General features: G+C 41.2%; 1 protein-coding gene across 3 annotated transcripts in view; it reads right to left on the reverse strand.

The window, feature by feature from the left end:
* GATA4 (GATA binding protein 4) overlaps positions 1-17,710 on the reverse strand; it is a 133,673-nt gene that overhangs the window by 74,656 nt on the left and 41,307 nt on the right. The window contains exon 1 of one of the 3 annotated variants that reach the window (XM_069728369.1): positions 8,604-8,728. The exons of the other annotated variants lie outside the window; for them this stretch is intronic. The gene's annotated coding sequence lies outside the window, so the exon portion shown is untranslated. Of the gene's footprint in view, positions 1-8,603; positions 8,729-17,710 lie in introns of those variants that run through there. 3 annotated transcript variants of the gene reach the window in all.

A 17,710-nucleotide genomic window follows, 5' to 3' on the forward strand; every position in this document is an offset into this window, starting at 1 on the left:
ACCGGTTATAGCAGAAGAAATATAAATGAGCTGGAGAAGAACACAAAAAATAAAGGAAGATTGGAAAACACTCAAGAGTGCATCATCCTGTATTCTCCATCATCTATCCATTCACTTATGTCTGTAATCCATACTCTAATAAATACAGTATCAGTAGGAAAAAGTGTATATTAATACACAGATACACATATATCCATCTCTTATCTATCTAATCTATATCTATCTTATATCTATCTATATATCTATATCTATCTATCTATATAGTAAATGATAGAAAATACAGCGTGATTAAAAAATATATGATAGCAATATATATACATATATGTATACACACACATACCTATGTCAATTGACTCACACACATTATATATATATATATATATATATATATATATATATTGTGTGTGTGAATCAATTGAGATAGGTATGTATGTGTGTGTATATATATATATACAGTATATATATATATATATAGAGAGAGTATTTAATAATAGATTGCACGTATCATCTATTATCAATCTAGTATTTATCTAATTAAAAAAATGTATATATTAATATATATGTATATATACATACACACACGTGAATATGCAAATTTATGTTCAAATACATATATATGTATCTGAACATAAAGTTTTACATATCTATCTATCTACACACACATGCAATGTATGCAGATTTATCCATGTGAATATGTAAATTTATATATGTTATAATGTTATATTTATATAAATATATATATTCAAATGCACACAATTATATACATTACACACACACTATATATATATATGTATATATATATATAAATATATATACACTGTATAAACACATAAACGCACACACAAACATACATAGATATATATGAAGACATAGGCGATTATAATTAATTAGATAGACGTTAGATTGACAATAGTTGATAGATATAAAGGCGAATAAATACATTGGTAGAGGATAGAAAATGTAGAAAGATACAAAGTATACATGACAACATGGCAGAAAAGAGAAAGAACCATATCTTCCATGTATGTAGAAAAACTAAAGAAAAGAAACATTGAAAGATAAGCAGAAAGAAAGATCGCTCTGTAGATTGAGAAAAAAATAGATAAATAAATAAATGTGAGCCAGAAATGGATACATAGATATAAGGTCGATAGATCTATAGATATCAGAGGGATGGGAAGGTAGATGGACAGATGGGAGGATGGGAATCCTGGCTGCTCTGTGTGTTCGCACCACTCGGGGTGCAGGATGGGTAAATAGAATTACATGAAAGGCAGAGAGATGAATATCCACTGTACTGACAGCAAGCAAGACAATAGGAAAAGACAATACAGGTTAATAGAACACAGGGTTGTTGAGAGGTTGGAATCCATTGTATTGTCTAGAAACTGTCTGCAGAGCTGTGTGTACAGGAGTACAGTGTATATGACTGCAGAGCTGTGTGTACAGGAGTACAGTGTATATGACCGCAGAGCTGTGTGTACAGGAGTACAGTGTATATGACCGCAGAGCTGTGTGTACAGGAGTACAGTGTATATGACCGCAGAGCTGTGTGTACAGGAGTACAGTGTATATGACCGCAGAGCTGTGTGTACAGGAGTACAGTGTATATGACCGCAGAGCTGTGTGTACAGGAGTACAGTGTATATGACCGCAGAGCTGTGTGTACAGGAGTACAGTGTATATGACCGCAGAGCTGTGTGTACAGGAGTACAGTGTATATGACCGCAGAGCTGTGTGTACAGGAGTACAGTGTATATGACCGCAGAGCTGTGTGTACAGGAGTACAGTGTATATGACCGCAGAGCTGTGTGTACAGGAGTACAGTGTATATGACCGCAGAGCTGTGTGTACAGGAGTACAGTGTATATGACCGCAGAGCTGTGTGTACAGGAGTACAGTGTATATGACCGCAGAGCTGTGTGTACAGGAGTACAGTGTATATGACCGCAGAGCTGTGTGTACAGGAGTACAGTGTATATGACCACAGAGCTGTGTGTACAGGAGTACAGTGTATATGACCGCAGAGCTGTGTATACAGGAGTACAGTGTATATGACCGCAGAGCTGTGTGTACAGGAGTACAGTGTATATGACTGCAGAGCTGTGTGTACAGGAGTACAGTGTATATGACCGCAGAGCTGTGTGTACAGGAGTACAGTGTATATGACCGCAGAGCTGTGTGTACAGGAGTACAGTGTATATGACCGCAGAGCTGTGTGTACAGGAGTACAGTGTATATGACCGCAGAGCTGTGTGTACAGGAGTACAGTGTATATGACCGCAGAGCTGTGTGTACAGGAGTACAGTGTATATGACCGCAGAGCTGTGTGTACAGGAGTACAGTGTATATGACCGCAGAGCTGTGTGTACAGGAGTACAGTGTATATGACCGCAGAGCTGTGTGTACAGGAGTACAGTGTATATGACCGCAGAGCTGTGTGTACAGGAGTACAGTGTATATGACCGCAGAGCTGTGTGTACAGGAGTACAGTGTATATGACCGCAGAGCTGTGTGTACAGGAGTACAGTGTATATGACCGCAGAGCTGTGTGTACAGGAGTACAGTGTATATGACCGCAGAGCTGTGTGTACAGGAGTACAGTGTATATGACCGCAGAGCTGTGTGTACAGGAGTACAGTGTATATGACTGCAGAGCTGTGTGTACAGGAGTACAGTGTATATGACCACAGAGCTGTGTGTACAGGAGTACAGTGTATATGACTGCAGAGCTGTGTATACAGGAGTACAGTGTATATGACTGCAGAGCTGTGTGTACAGGAGTACAGTGTATATGACTGCAGAGCTGTGTGTACAGGAGTACAGTATATATGACTGCAGAGCTGTGTGTACAGGAGTACAGTGTATATGACTGCAGAGCTGTGTGTACAGGAGTACAGTGTATATGACTGCAGAGCTGTGTGTACAGGAGTACAGTGTATATGACCACAGAGCTGTGTGTACAGGAGTACAGTGTATATGACTGCAGAGCTGTGTGTACAGGAGTACAGTGTATATGACTGCAGAGCTGTGTGTACAGGAGTACAGTGTATATGACTGCAGAGCTGTGTGTACAGGAGTACAGTGTATATGACTGCAGAGCTGTGTGTACAGGAGTACAGTGTATATGACCACAGAGCTGTGTGTACAGGAGTACAGTGTATATGACTGCAGAGCTGTGTATACAGGAGTACAGTGTATATGACTGCAGAGCTGTGTGTACAGGAGTACAGTGTATATGACCGCAGAGCTGTGTGTACAGGAGTACAGTGTATATGACCGCAGAGCTGTATGTACAGGAATATGCTATAGACATTGCTGGATTTCATGATTATATATATACAGGGTGGTCCAAAAGTAGGTGGACAGTATGTGTAATAGGGTTATGAAGGGGGAGATTTATCAAAAATGGTGTAAAGTGAAACTGACTCAGTTGCCCTTAGCAACCAATCAGATTCCACTTTTCATTCTTCACAGACTCTTTGGAAAATGAAAGGTGGAATCTGATTGGTTGCTAAGGGCAACTATCATTTTCACAGATCCAGTTTTCACAGATAAATCTCCCCCCAAAATAGCAAATAATTTAAATACAGATCAAAGAACATGGATTTTAAAGGAGGATTGGAAATCTCAAAATGTATATATGTATATACAGTATATATTGCTAAAAAAAAATAAAGGGAACACTAAGATCCCACATCCTAGATATCTCTGAATGAAATATTCCAGTTGCAAATTTTTATTCATTACATAGTGGAATGTGTTCATAACAATAAACCATAACAATTATCAATTTAAATCAAAATGAATATCCCACGGAGGTCTGGAGTTGGAATGATGCTCAAAATCAATGTGGAAAATCAAATTACAGGCTGATCCAACTTCAGTGGAAATTCCTCATGACAAGGAAATGATGCTCAGTAGTGTGTGTGGCCTCCACGTGCCTGTATGATCTCCCTACAATGCCTGGGCATGCTCCTGATGATGCAACAGATGGTCTCCTGAGAGATCTCCTCCTAGACCTGGACTAAAGCATCCGCCAACTCCTGGACAGCCTGTGGCAACATGACGTTGGTGGATGGAGCGAGACATGATGTCCCAGATGTGCTCAATCAGATTCAGGTCTGGGGAATGGGTGGGCCAGTCCATAGCTTCAATGCCTTCATCTTGCAGGAACTGCTGACACACTCCATCCACATGAGGTCTGGCATTGTCCTGCATTAGGAGGAACCCAGGGCCAACCGCACCAGCATATGGTCTCACAAGGGGGTCTGAGGATCTTATCTCGGCACCTAATGGCAGTCAGGCTACCTCTGGCGAGCACATGGGGGGGCTGTGCGGCCCCCCAAAGAAATGCCACCCCACACCATTACTGACCCTCTGCCAAACCGGTCATGCTGAAGGATGTTGCAGGCAGCAGATCGCTCTGCACGGCATCTCCAGACTCTGTCACATCTGTCACATGTGCTCAGTGTGAACCTGCTTTCATCTGTGAAGAGCACAGGGCGCCAGTGGAGAATTTGCCAAACCTGATGTTCTGTGGCAAATGCCAAGCGTCCTGCACGGTGTTGGGCTGTGAGCACAACCCCCATCTGTGGATGTCAGGCCCTCAGACCATCCTCATGGAGTCGGTATCTAACCGTTTGTGTAGACACATGCACATTTGTGGCCTGCTGGAGGTCATTTTGCAGGGCTCTGGCAATGCTCCTCCTGTTCCTCCTTGCACAAAGGCTGAGGGAGCGGTCCTGCTGCTGGGTTGTTGCCCTCCTACGGCCCCCTCCACATCTCCTGGTGTACTGGCCTGTCTCCTGATAGCACCTCCAGCCTCTGGACACTACGCTGACAGACACAGCAAACCTTGCCACAGCTCGCATTGATGTGCCATCCTGGATGAGCTGCACTACCTGAGCCACTTGTGTGGGTTGTAGAGTCCGTTTCATGCTACCACGAGTGTGAAAGCACAACCAACATTCAAAAGTGACCAAAACATCAGCCAGAAAGCATTGGTACTGAGATGTGATCTGTGGTCCCCACCTACAGAACCGCTCCTTTGTTGAGGGTGTCTTGATAATTGCCAATAATTTCCATCTGTTGTCTATTCCACTTGCACAACAGCAAAATTTGTGAAATTGATTGTCAAACAGTGTTGCTTCCTAAGTGGACAGTTTGATTTCACAGAAGTTTGATTTACTTGGAGTTATATTCTGTTGTTTAAGTGTTCCCTTTATGTTTTTGAGAAGTGTATCTATACACAAACAATGTATTTGACCAGTCCCTCTTAAGCCGGAAATTAGTTATATATATATATATATATATATATATATAACTAATATATATTACTATATATATTATATGTATATTATATGTATAGATATATGTATATATGTGTACAGTTAATCTATTATCTATCTCTTTATCTATCATCTATCTATAATGATATAACATACATGTGAAGAGATAGATGTAGATACATACATAACACAGTCACACTTCTATTTGTCTTGGTGGTATTTTATTATTTGGATCCTTATTTGATATAAATTATGACCATTTATATTTGGGCAATGATAGAAATCACATTTTCAATTTAAAAAATTAATCTTTGAGATCCATGGTAACTATTGTACATTGTTCTTTTACAGATCACTCTCTGTAGCCTTCAATCCATCATAGAAACTACTTGCCTGCAGATCACACAGGCTGGGATGAGGTTATGAAAGCGTTAGGAGCGTCAATATGAGAAATATATTTTTACTACGCGTTAGTTTTATGTGTTTTATGGTCACAGCCCTCCCTAATAATCTCATTCATTTGCTAGGTATATGAAATTTGAACATATTTTGGAAATATTAAGTTCAGGTGGGAAGATATACAAATTGCTAAATATATATATATAAATATATATATATATATATATATATATATATATATATATATATATATATATATATATATATATATATATATATATATATAATATACAAAAATTCTTATGAGTATTAACAAGAATATCACCATGTTTGATTATATTATCTCTACATGCTAAGTGCTAGCATTGATAATGATGCAATTTAGTATCAATGTCGTGGCTTTCATCACTATTATAGATATAAATGTATAAATATAATTCAATGTCCTTGTATAAATTTATATATATATATACATACACACACACACACACACATATATATATAGATGCCCACATAGTAAATATATATGTAAATATGTATCTGTAAATAAAAACACATGCATAAAACTATATTTGTCTTTTATGTAAATATGTACAATTTTTACTGATATATTTAACTATAGAATTGAATATATAATATGGATTATACATATATATTATAAATGTATAATATGTATCAATATGTGTATGAAAAAAATTCTAAAGGTCAATGTATATCCAAATATATCATTCTTTCTCTCTCTCTACATATGATAAACTAAAAACATTGCGCAAATTTAAATAAAAAAAGTGAATATTTTTGAACAAAAGTTAAAATATATATATATTCTCTCCCCTCTAAACCAGTCTGTCATTGTAAATTTGTTTACAGTAAACGATATCTATAACCCTGTATGTAACCCCTTTACTCATGTACAGCACCATGGAATTAATGGTGCTATATATATATATATATAATATATATATATATATATATATATATATATATATATATGTAGAAATGTCAAATAGAGATAAAACGCAAATGTTTTTCTGCATGAATATTTTCTTGGTGTGGGTGTGCATTATATATATACACACACAAATATTATAATACATAATGTATATAAATATACACCCACATCTTTATACACACAAACATATATTTTTGTATGTATAAATATATCTTGTGTGTATGTATATAATGTGTGAATATTGTTTGCATACTTATATATTTTATATGCCGTGTATATATTTGTGTATATATATAAAAACATAATAATTGTCCATATATAGATTTTATGTGTATGTAATACTCGTGAGTATATATATATATATATATATATATATATATATATATATATATATATATATATAATGTGTAAATAATATGTGTGTATATTTATGTATGTAAATAAATAATGGTTTATATATATATATATATATATATATATATATATATATATACATATACATGCACACATTTTAAATATACCAAGATAATATTCATGCATAAGAACTTTTGAGCTTTTTCTCTATTTCTCTTTTGCACATGTTCATACTCTCTTTATATTTTATTTTATTTCTATATTTAGTTTTTCAGTTTTTGTTTTAACGATTAATTAGCCTTTTCCTTAAACATGTGCAAAGTTTTCTATTAAACAGATAAAGATTGATATATTTGGATCTACCTTTTCCTGTCGAATTTCTGAATGTATATATTGAAACCTGTTGCACATATAGGTACATTAAACTCTACAGGTAAATGTTTATCTTCAGTACAGATTGTGCATAATTAAATATGATACAAGTATATTTGTATACATGTGTGTTTTCATTTACAGATGCATTATTTATATATATATATATATATATATATATATTACTTGTATATTATTATTATTATTATTATTATTATTATTTATGTCACACATAAATGCATCTTTCTATTAATTTCTACATTCTAAAATGTATTTATTTATTCATTTCGAATCTACCGTAAATAAAGGCAGAAGTGTCAGATACCAGCCATTTCCATATAATCCCAGTCTTCCCCACGTTGTGTGATGTTGCTGCGGATGATGGGCACTATCACACATATTGGGGGGCAGCAGATCTAGGAGGGGGGATTATCGCTTATAATAAATGCCTCTCTGCAGAGCAGCACATACACACTGGTATATAGCTGTTCGGGTGCAGGGGCTGTGCTGTGTGCTGGTCTGTCATATTGATGAGGTGTGTGATGACTGGGCAGGGTGGGGGGCTGCCCTGTGGTGGAGGGGGTCTTCCTGCAGCCTCTGTCAGACTCTCAGGCGCTGAAGTGACAGCTCTGGACTCAGGAAAGAGACAGCAGGTCGGGGAAGACCCCTGACAGAAGACCCTGCACTGGATCCCAGCCTGTCTGAGCCCTGACCCCCCAGCACCCACCAGCCTTCACCCTCTCCATAACCTCAGCCATATCGCGATATATAGTCATTGTATTTGTCGCATCGACGCCGCACAGGAAGAAATAACAGGAGGGAAAAGAGACACAAAAGTCTCCAAGAAAAAAAATCTCTGCAGCAAAAATTCTGCAAAATAACAACCTGCAATCCCCAAAAAATAAGGTCACACCAGCCTCAATAATCATTATTATTCGGCCACATAGATCAGAACATCAGCATTTCGGGATTTTCGGCACTTTAACAATTGTCGGCAATACAAGAAAACACAGATATCAAGATATATTAAAAAAAATACCTTCCCATAAATTAACAAAATAAAAAATGCATTAAATCAAAAGACATTAATCTAAAAGGAATAAATAAAAATAGGACTGAATAAATAATTGCAGCTCAGTAAATACCATAAACACCCTACAAATAATAAGGAAAATAATAAGGATACGTATATTGTACTATTTTACATTTAGTTTTACCATTGTGAGAAAACTCACCTCCATTACTGAGCAGGATTATTCACATTACACACTGAGCAGAGAAGTTTCTTTTTTTTTCTACTTATGGAAATCACAATGTATCATCATCAGAAGGAATATTGATTGTGATTCCATGATGAGAATCCTACAACATAAGATATTTATCTGTCTGCAGATCTGCATGAAACATTACAACCAGGGGTTAATAAATGAGTCTACATCTTTAGCCCTGGATCAGAGCCAGAATGTATGTGGGAGGAGAATCTGCAGGAGCCATGTGGAGTCCTCCAGGGTCTCTGGGGAGAAGGTTTCCTACCTGCCAGGTACAATTCTGGTAGAAGGATTTATAGGGCAATCGTGTAGATGTGAAGGCAGCATCCATTATACTCACTATGTCAATCCATAGAGTAATTCATGATGAACTGTGGACTAAATACATATATACTGTGCTTAACTGAGAGCAGGATCAGTAATGTAATGTATGTACACAGTGACTGCACCGGCAGAATAGTGAGTGCAGCTCTGGGGTATAATACAGGAGGTAACTCTGGATCAGTAATGCAATGTATGTACACAGTGACTGCACCAGCAGAATAGTGAGTGCAGCTCTGGGGTATAATACAGGATGTAACTTAGATCAGTAATATAATGTATGTACACAGTGACTGCACCAGCAGAATAGTGAGTGCAGCTCTGGAGTATAATACAGGATGTAGCTCGGGATCAGTAATATAATGTATGTACACAGTGACTGCACCAGCAGAATAGTGAGTACAGCTCTCGGGTATAATACAGGATGTAACTCAGGATCAGTAATGTAATGTATGTACACAGTGACTGCACCAGCAGAATAGTGAGTACAGCTCTGGGGTATAATGCAGGATGTAACTCAGGATCAGTAATGTATGTACACAGTTACTGCACCAGCAGAATAGTGAGTGCAGCTCTAGGGTATAATACAGGCTGTAACTCAGGATCAGTAATGTAATGTATGTACTGTTGTGAATTCTGTTGTCAAGCTCCCTCCTGTGGTCATGAATGGTACTTCGGCTGGTTCTGTCCATGGGCTTCCTCTGGTGGTGGTGAGTGGGGCTGCGGCTTCTGAGGTTCCTTCCACAGGTGACGAGGTTAATTCGTTAGCTGGCTGCTCTATTTAACTCCACCTAGATCATTGCTCCATGCCACCTGTCAATGTTCCAGTATTGGTCTAGTTCACTCCTGGATCATTCTTGTGACCTGTCTTCCCAGCAGAAGCTAAGTTCCTGCTTGTTTTTCTCTGGTTTGCTATTTTTCTGTCCAGCTTGCTATTTTGATTGTTGTCCAGCTTGCTGGAAGCTCTGGGACACAGAGGGAGCGCCTCCGCACCGTGAGTCGGTGCGGAGGGTCTTTTTGCGCCCTCTGCGTGGTCTTTTTGTAGTTTTTTGTGCTGACCGCAAAGCTACCTTTCCTATCCTCTGTCTGTTCAGTAAGTCGGGCCTCACTTTGCTAAATCTATTTCATCTCTGTGTTTGTAATTTTCATCTTTACTCACAGTCATTATATGTGGGGGGCTGCCTTTTCCTTTGGGGAATTTCTCTGAGGCAAGGTAGGCTTTATTTTTCTATCTTTAGGGCTAGCTAGTTCCTTAGGCTGTGACGAGGCGCCTAGGGAGCGTCAGGAGCGCTCCACGGCTATTTCTAGTGTGTGTGATAGGTTTAGGGATTGCGGTCAGCAGAGTTCCCACGTCTCAGAGTTTGTCCTGTATTATTAGTAACTATCAGGTCATTCCGTGTGCTCTTAACCACCAGGTCCATTATTGTCCTGACCACCAGGTCATAACAGTACAGGTGGCCAAAAGTACTAATGCATCTCAATAGAGGGATAAGAGAAGTTCTGAGACCATTTTTTTTTCTTTGCAGTGTGTTTTGTCTCTCTTTTCCCCTTTACCTCTGGGTGGTTCAGCATACAGGTGTAGATATGGACATTCAAGGTCTGTCCTCTTGTATGGATAATCTCACTGCAAGGGTACAAAACATTCAAGATTTTGTGGTTCAGAATCCAATGTTAGAGCCTAGGATTCCTATTCCTGATTTGTTTTTTGGGGATAGATCTAAGTTTCTGAATTTCAAAAATAATTGTAAATTGTTTCTTGCTTTGAAACCTCGCTCCTCAGGTGACCCTGTTCAACAAGTGAAAATCATTATTTCTTTGTTGCGTGGTGACCCTCAAGACTGGGCATTTTCCCTTGTGCCAGGGATCCGGCATTGCGTGATGTTGATGCGTTTTTTCTGGCTTCTGGCGCTCGGATTGCTTTATGATGAACCTAATTCAGTGGATCAGGCAGAGAAAATCTTGCTGGCTCTGTGTCAGGGTCAGGATGAGGTAGAGATATATTGTCAGAAGTTTAGGAAGTGGTCTGTACTCACTCAGTGGAATGAATGTGCCCTGGCAGCAATTTTCAGAAAGGGTCTCTCTGAAGCCCTTAAGGATGTCATGGTGGGATTTCCCACGCCTGCTGGTCTGAATGAGTCTATGTCTTTGGCCATTCAGATCGATCGACGCTTGTGTGAGCGTAAGGCTGTGCACCATTTGGCGGTATTATCTGAGCATAAACCAGAGCCTATGCAATGTGATAGGACTTTGACCAGAGCTGAACGGCAAGAACACAGACGTCGGAATGGGCTGTGTTTTTACTGTGGTGATTCCACTCATGCTATCTCCGATTGTCCTAAGCGCACTAAGCGGTTCGCTAGGTCTGTGTTGTGAATTCTGTGGCTGAGTTCACTTCTGTGGTCACAAGTGGTATTGCAGTCTCTGGGCTTCCTCCCTCAGGTGTTTTGGTGAGCTCGTTGGCTGCCTTGCTATTTAGCTCCACCTGAGTCTGTCTTCCTTGCTCCTTGTCTATGTTCCAGTGTTGGATCTGAGCTACTGCATCTTTCCTTGGGCCTGCTGCTCTGCTAGATAAGTGCTTCTAGTTTGTTTTCTGTTTTTTCTGTCCAGCTTGTTATTATCTTTTGCTGGAAGCTCTGAGAAGCAAAGGGGTGCACCGCCGTGCTGTTAGTTCGGCACGGTGGGTCTTTTTGCCCCTTTGCGTGGTTTTCGTTTTAGGGTTTTTTGTAGACTGCATAGTTCTCTTTGCTATCCTCGCTCTGTCTAGAATATCGGGCCTCACTTTGCTGAATCTATTTCATTCCTACGTTTGTCTTTTCATCTTGCTAACAGTCATTATATGTGGGGGCTGCCTATTCCTTTGGGGTATTTCTCTGAGGTAAGTCAGGCTTGTATTTCTATCTTCAGGCTAGTCAGCTCCTCAGGCAGTGCCGAGTTGCATAGGTAGTTGATAGGCGCAATCCACTGCTGCTTCCAGTTGTGTGAGGATAGATCAGGTACTGCAGTCTACAGAGATTCCACGTCTCAGAGCTCGTCCTATTGTTTTGGGTTATTGCCAGATCTCTGTATGTGCGCTGATTACTGCACGCTGTGTTGCCTGATTGCCAGCCATAACAGTACAAGGAGCCTTTCAATGATTTCCAATAGAGGGAAAAAAGAAATCCTGACATCATTTTTTTTTCTTAGCTCTGTCTTCAGTCTTTTTTTTCCCCTAGACATTAGAGTGCTTCAGGACACAGCTGTGGACATGGATATTCAGGCTCTGTGCTCCTCAATGGATAATCTCGTTGTAAATGTACAAAAGATTCAAGATACTATTGATCAGAAATCGATGCTAGAACCAAGAATTCCGATTCCTGATTTGTTTTTTGGTGACAGAACTAAGTTCCTGAGCTTCAGAAATAATTGTAAGCTATTTTTGGCCTTGAAACCTCATTCTTCTGGTAATCCTATTCAACAGGTTTTGATTATTATTTCTTTTTTGCGCGGCGACCCACAGGACTGGGCGTTTTCTCTTGCACCAGGAGATTCTGCATTGAGTAATGTTGATGCATTTTTCCAGGCGCTGGGATTGCTTTACGATGAGCCTAATTCAGTGGATCAAGCTGAGAAAAATCTGCTGGCTTTATGCCAGGGTCAGGATGATGTAGAAGTATATTGTCAGAAATTTAGAAAATGGTCAGTACTCACTCTGTGGAATGAATCTGCACTAGCGGCTTTGTTCAGAAAGGGTCTCTCTGAAGCTCTTAAGGATGTTATGGTGGGATTTCCTATGCCTGCTGGTTTGAATGAGTCTATGTCCTTGGCCATTCAGATCGGTCGTCGCTTGCGCGAGCGTAAATCTGTGCACCATCTGGCGGTATTGTCTGAGAGTAAGCCTGAGCCTATGCAGTGCGACTGGACTATGACTAAAGTAGAACGGCACGAACACAGACGTCTGAACAGACTGTGTTTCTATTGTGGTGATTCTACTCATGCTATTTCTAATTGTCCTAAACGCACTAGGCGGTTCGATAGCTCTGCCGTTATTGGTACTGTACAGTCCAAATTCCTTTTGTCCATTACCTTAATGTGCTCTTTGTCATCATATTCTGTCATGGCGTTTGTGGATTCAGGCGCTGCCCTGAATCTGATGGATTTGGATTATGCTAAACGTTGTGGATTTTTCTTGGAGCCTTTGCGGTGTCCTATTCCGTTGAGAGGAATTGATGCTACACCTCTGGCCAAGAATAAGCCTCAGTACTGGGCCCAGCTGACCATGTGCATGGCTCCTGCACATCAGGAAGTTATTCGCTTTTTGGTACTGCATAATTTGCATGATGTGGTCGTGTTGGGGTTGCCATGGCTACAAACCCATAATCCAGTATTGGATTGGAACTCTATGTCGGTAACCAGCTGGGGTTGTCAGGGAGTACATGGTGATGTTCCATTTTTGTCTATTTCGTCATCCATTCCTTCTGACATCCCAGAGTTCTTGTCGGACTTTCAGGATGTATTTGAAGAGTCCAAGTCTGATGCCCTACCTCCGCATAGGAATTGTGATTGTGCTATCGATTTGATTCCTGGTAGTAAATTCCCTAAGGGTCGTTTATTTAATTTGTCCGTACCTGAACACACCGCTATGCGCAGTTATGTGAAGGAGTCCCTGGAGAAGGGACATATTCGCCCATCGTCGTCACCATTGGGAGCAGGGTTCTTTTTTGTAGCCAAGAAGGATGGTTCGCTAAGACCGTGTATTGATTACCGCCTTCTTAATAAGATCACTGTTAAGTTTCAGTATCCCTTGCCATTGATTTCTGACTTGTTTGCTCGGATTAAGGGGGCTAGTTGGTTTACTAAGATTGATCTTCGTGGTGCGTATAATCTGGTGAGAATCAGGCAGGGAGATGAATGGAAAACGGCATTTAATACGCCCGAGGGTCATTTTGAGTATCTGGTGATGCCGTTCGGACTTGCCAATGCTCCATCTGTTTTTCAGTCTTTTATGCATGACATTTTCCGTGAGTATCTGGATAAATTCTTGATTGTTTACTTGGATGACATTTTGATCTACTCAGATGATTGGGAGTCTCATGTGAAGCAAGTCAGAATGGTTTTCCAGGTACTGCGTGCTAATTCCTTGTTCGTGAAGGGATCAAAGTGTCTCTTCGGTGTGCAGAAAGTTTCATTTTTGGGGTTCATCTTTTCCCCTTCTACTATCGAGATGGATCCGGTTAAGGTTCAGGCCATCCAGGATTGGACTCAGCCGACATCTCTAAAAAGTTTGCAGAAATTCCTGGGCTTTGCTAATTTTTATCGTCGCTTCATCTGTAATTTTTCTAGCATTGCCAGACCATTGACCGATTTGACCAAGAAGGGTGCTGATTTGGTTAATTGGTCTTCTGCTGCCGTGGAAGCTTTTCAGGAGTTGAAGCGTCGTTTTTGCTGTGCCCCTGTGTTGTGTCAACCTGATGTTTCTCTTCCGTTCCAGGTCGAGGTTGATGCTTCTGAGATTGGTGCAGGGGCGGTTTTGTCACAGAGAGGTTCTGGTTGCTCAGTGTTCAAACCATGTGCTTTCTTTTCCAGGAAATTTTCTGCTGCTGAGCGTAATTATGATGTGGGCAACCGAGAGTTGCTGGCCATGAAGTGGGCATTCGAGGAGTGGCGTCATTGGCTTGAGGGTGCTAAGCATCGCGTGGTGGTTTTGACTGATCATAAGAACCTTACTTATCTTGAGTCTGCCAAGCGCTTGAATCCTAGACAGGCCCGTTGGTCGTTATTTTTTGCTCGTTTTGATTTTGTGATTTCATACCTTCCGGGCTCTAAAAATGTGAAGGCGGATGCTCTGTCTAGGAGTTTTGTGCCCGACTCTCCGGGGTTATCTGAGCCGGCGAGTATCCTCAAGGAAGGAGTCATTGTGTCTGCCATCTCCCCTGATTTGCGGAGAGTGTTGCAGAAATTTCAGGCTAATAAACCTGATCGTTGTCCGGCCGAGAAACTGTTCGTCCCTGATAGGTGGACTAGTAAAGTTATCTCTGAACTTCATTGTTCGGTGCTGGCCGGTCATCCAGGAATCTTTGGTACCAGGGAGTTGGTTGCTAGATCCTTCTGGTGGCCATCTCTGTCACGGGATGTGCGTGCTTTTGTGCAGTCCTGTGGAATTTGTGCTAGGGCTAAGCCCTGCTGTTCACGTGCCAGTGGGTTGCTTTTGCCCTTGCCGGTCCCGAAGAGGCCTTGGACACATATTTCGATGGATTTCATTTCTGACCTTCCCGTTTCTCAAAAGATGTCTGTCATTTGGGTGGTCTGTGATCGCTTTTCTAAAATGGTCCATCTGGTGCCCTTGGTTAAATTGCCTTCCTCCTCTGATTTGGTGCCTTTGTTCTTCCAGCATGTGGTTCGTTTACATGGCATTCCTGAGAATATTGTTTCTGACAGAGGTTCCCAGTTTGTCTCGAGGTTCTGGCGAGCCTTTTGTGGTAGGATGGGCATTGACCTATCTTTTTCCTCGGCCTTCCATCCTCAGACTAATGGCCAGACCGAACGAACCAATCAGACCTTGGAAACATATCTGAGATGTTTTGTTTCCGCTGACCAGGATGATTGGGTGTCATTTTTGCCGTTGGCTGAGTTCGCCCTTAATAATCGGGCCAGCTCGGCTACCTTGGTCTCTCCATTTTTCTGCAATTCTGGGTTCCATCCTCGTTTCTCTTCAGGACAGGTTGAGTCTTCGGACTGTCCTGGTGTGGATTATGTGGTGGACAGGTTGCAGCAGATCTGGACTCAGGTAGTGGACAATTTGACCTTGTCCCAGGAGAAGGCTCAGCTTTTCGCTAATCGCAGACGCCGTGTGGGACCCCGACTTCGTGTTGGGGATCTGGTTTGGTTATCTTCTCGTCATATACCTATGAAGGTTTCCTCTCCTAAATTTAAACCTCGTTTTATTGGTCCGTATAGGATTTCTGAGATTCTCAATCCGGTGTCTTTTCGTCTGACCCTCCCAGACTCCTTTTCCATACATAATGTATTCCATAGGTCGTTGTTGAGGAGATACGTGGCACCTATGGTTCCATCTGTGGAGCCTCCTGCCCCTGTTTTGGTGGAGGGGGAATTGGAGTATATTGTGGAGAAGATTTTGGATTCTCGTGTCTCTAGACGGAAACTCCAGTATCTGGTCAAATGGAAGAGTTATGCTCAGGAAGATAATTCCTGGGTTTTTGCCTCTGATGTCCATGCCCCAGATCTTGTTCGTGCCTTTCATGTGGCTCATCCTGGTCGGCCTGGGGGTTCTGGTGAGGGTTCGGTGACCCCTCCTCAAGGGGGGGGTACTGTTGTGAATTCTGTGGCTGAGTTCACTTCTGTGGTCACAAGTGGTATTGCAGTCTCTGGGCTTCCTCCCTCAGGTGTTTTGGTGAGCTCGTTGGCTGCCTTGCTATTTAGCTCCACCTGAGTCTGTCTTCCTTGCTCCTTGTCTATGTTCCAGTGTTGGATCTGAGCTACTGCATCTTTCCTTGGGCCTGCTGCTCTGCTAGATAAGTGCTTCTAGTTTGTTTTCTGTTTTTTCTGTCCAGCTTGTTATTATCTTTTGCTGGAAGCTCTGAGAAGCAAAGGGGTGCACCGCCGTGCTGTTAGTTCGGCACGGTGGGTCTTTTTGCCCCTTTGCGTGGTTTTCGTTTTAGGGTTTTTTGTAGACTGCATAGTTCTCTTTGCTATCCTCGCTCTGTCTAGAATATCGGGCCTCACTTTGCTGAATCTATTTCATTCCTACGTTTGTCTTTTCATCTTGCTAACAGTCATTATATGTGGGGGCTGCCTATTCCTTTGGGGTATTTCTCTGAGGTAAGTCAGGCTTGTATTTCCATCTTCAGGCTAGTCAGCTCCTCAGGCAGTGCCGAGTTGCATAGGTAGTTGATAGGCGCAATCCACTGCTGCTTCCAGTTGTGTGAGGATAGATCAGGTACTGCAGTCTACAGAGATTCCACGTCTCAGAGCTCGTCCTATTGTTTTGGGTTATTGCCAGATCTCTGTATGTGCGCTGATTACTGCACGCTGTGTTGCCTGATTGCCAGCCATAACAGGTCTGCCACCATTGGTACGGTACAGTCTAAATTTCTTTTGTCCATTACTCTGATCTGCTCTTTGTCATCCTATTCTGTTATGGCATTTGTGGATTCAGGCGCTGCCCTGAATTTGATGGACTTGGAGTTTGCTAGGCGCTGTGGTTTTTTCTTGGAGCCCTTGCAGTATCCTATTCCATTGAGAGGAATTGATGCTACGCATTTGGCCAAGAAGGATGGTTCTTTGAGACCTTGTATTGACTACCGCCTTCTTAATAAGATCACAGTCAAATTTCAGTACCCTTTGCCGCTGCTGTCTGATTTATTTGCTCGGATTAAGGGGGCTAGTTGGTTCACCAAGATAGATCTTCGTGGTGCGTATAATCTTGTGCGTATTAAACAGGGCGATGAATGGAAAACAGCATTTAATACGCCCGAGGGCCATTTTGAGTACCTGGTTATGCCATTCGGTCTTTCCAATGCTCCATCAGTATTTCAGTCCTTTATGCATGACATCTTCCGAGAGTACCTGGATAAATTCCTGATTGTATATTTGGATGATATTTTGGTCTTCTCGGATTATTGGGAGTCTCACGTGAAGCAGGTCAGAATGGTGTTCCAGGTCCTTCGTGCGAATTCCTTGTTTGTGAAGGGGTCAAAGTGTCTCTTTGGAGTTCAGAAGGTTTCATTTTTGGGTTTCATTTTTTCCCCTTCTACTAT

This window comes from Ranitomeya imitator, chromosome 5, assembly GCF_032444005.1.
Source record: "Ranitomeya imitator isolate aRanImi1 chromosome 5, aRanImi1.pri, whole genome shotgun sequence".
Taxonomy (NCBI): domain Eukaryota; kingdom Metazoa; phylum Chordata; class Amphibia; order Anura; family Dendrobatidae; genus Ranitomeya; species Ranitomeya imitator.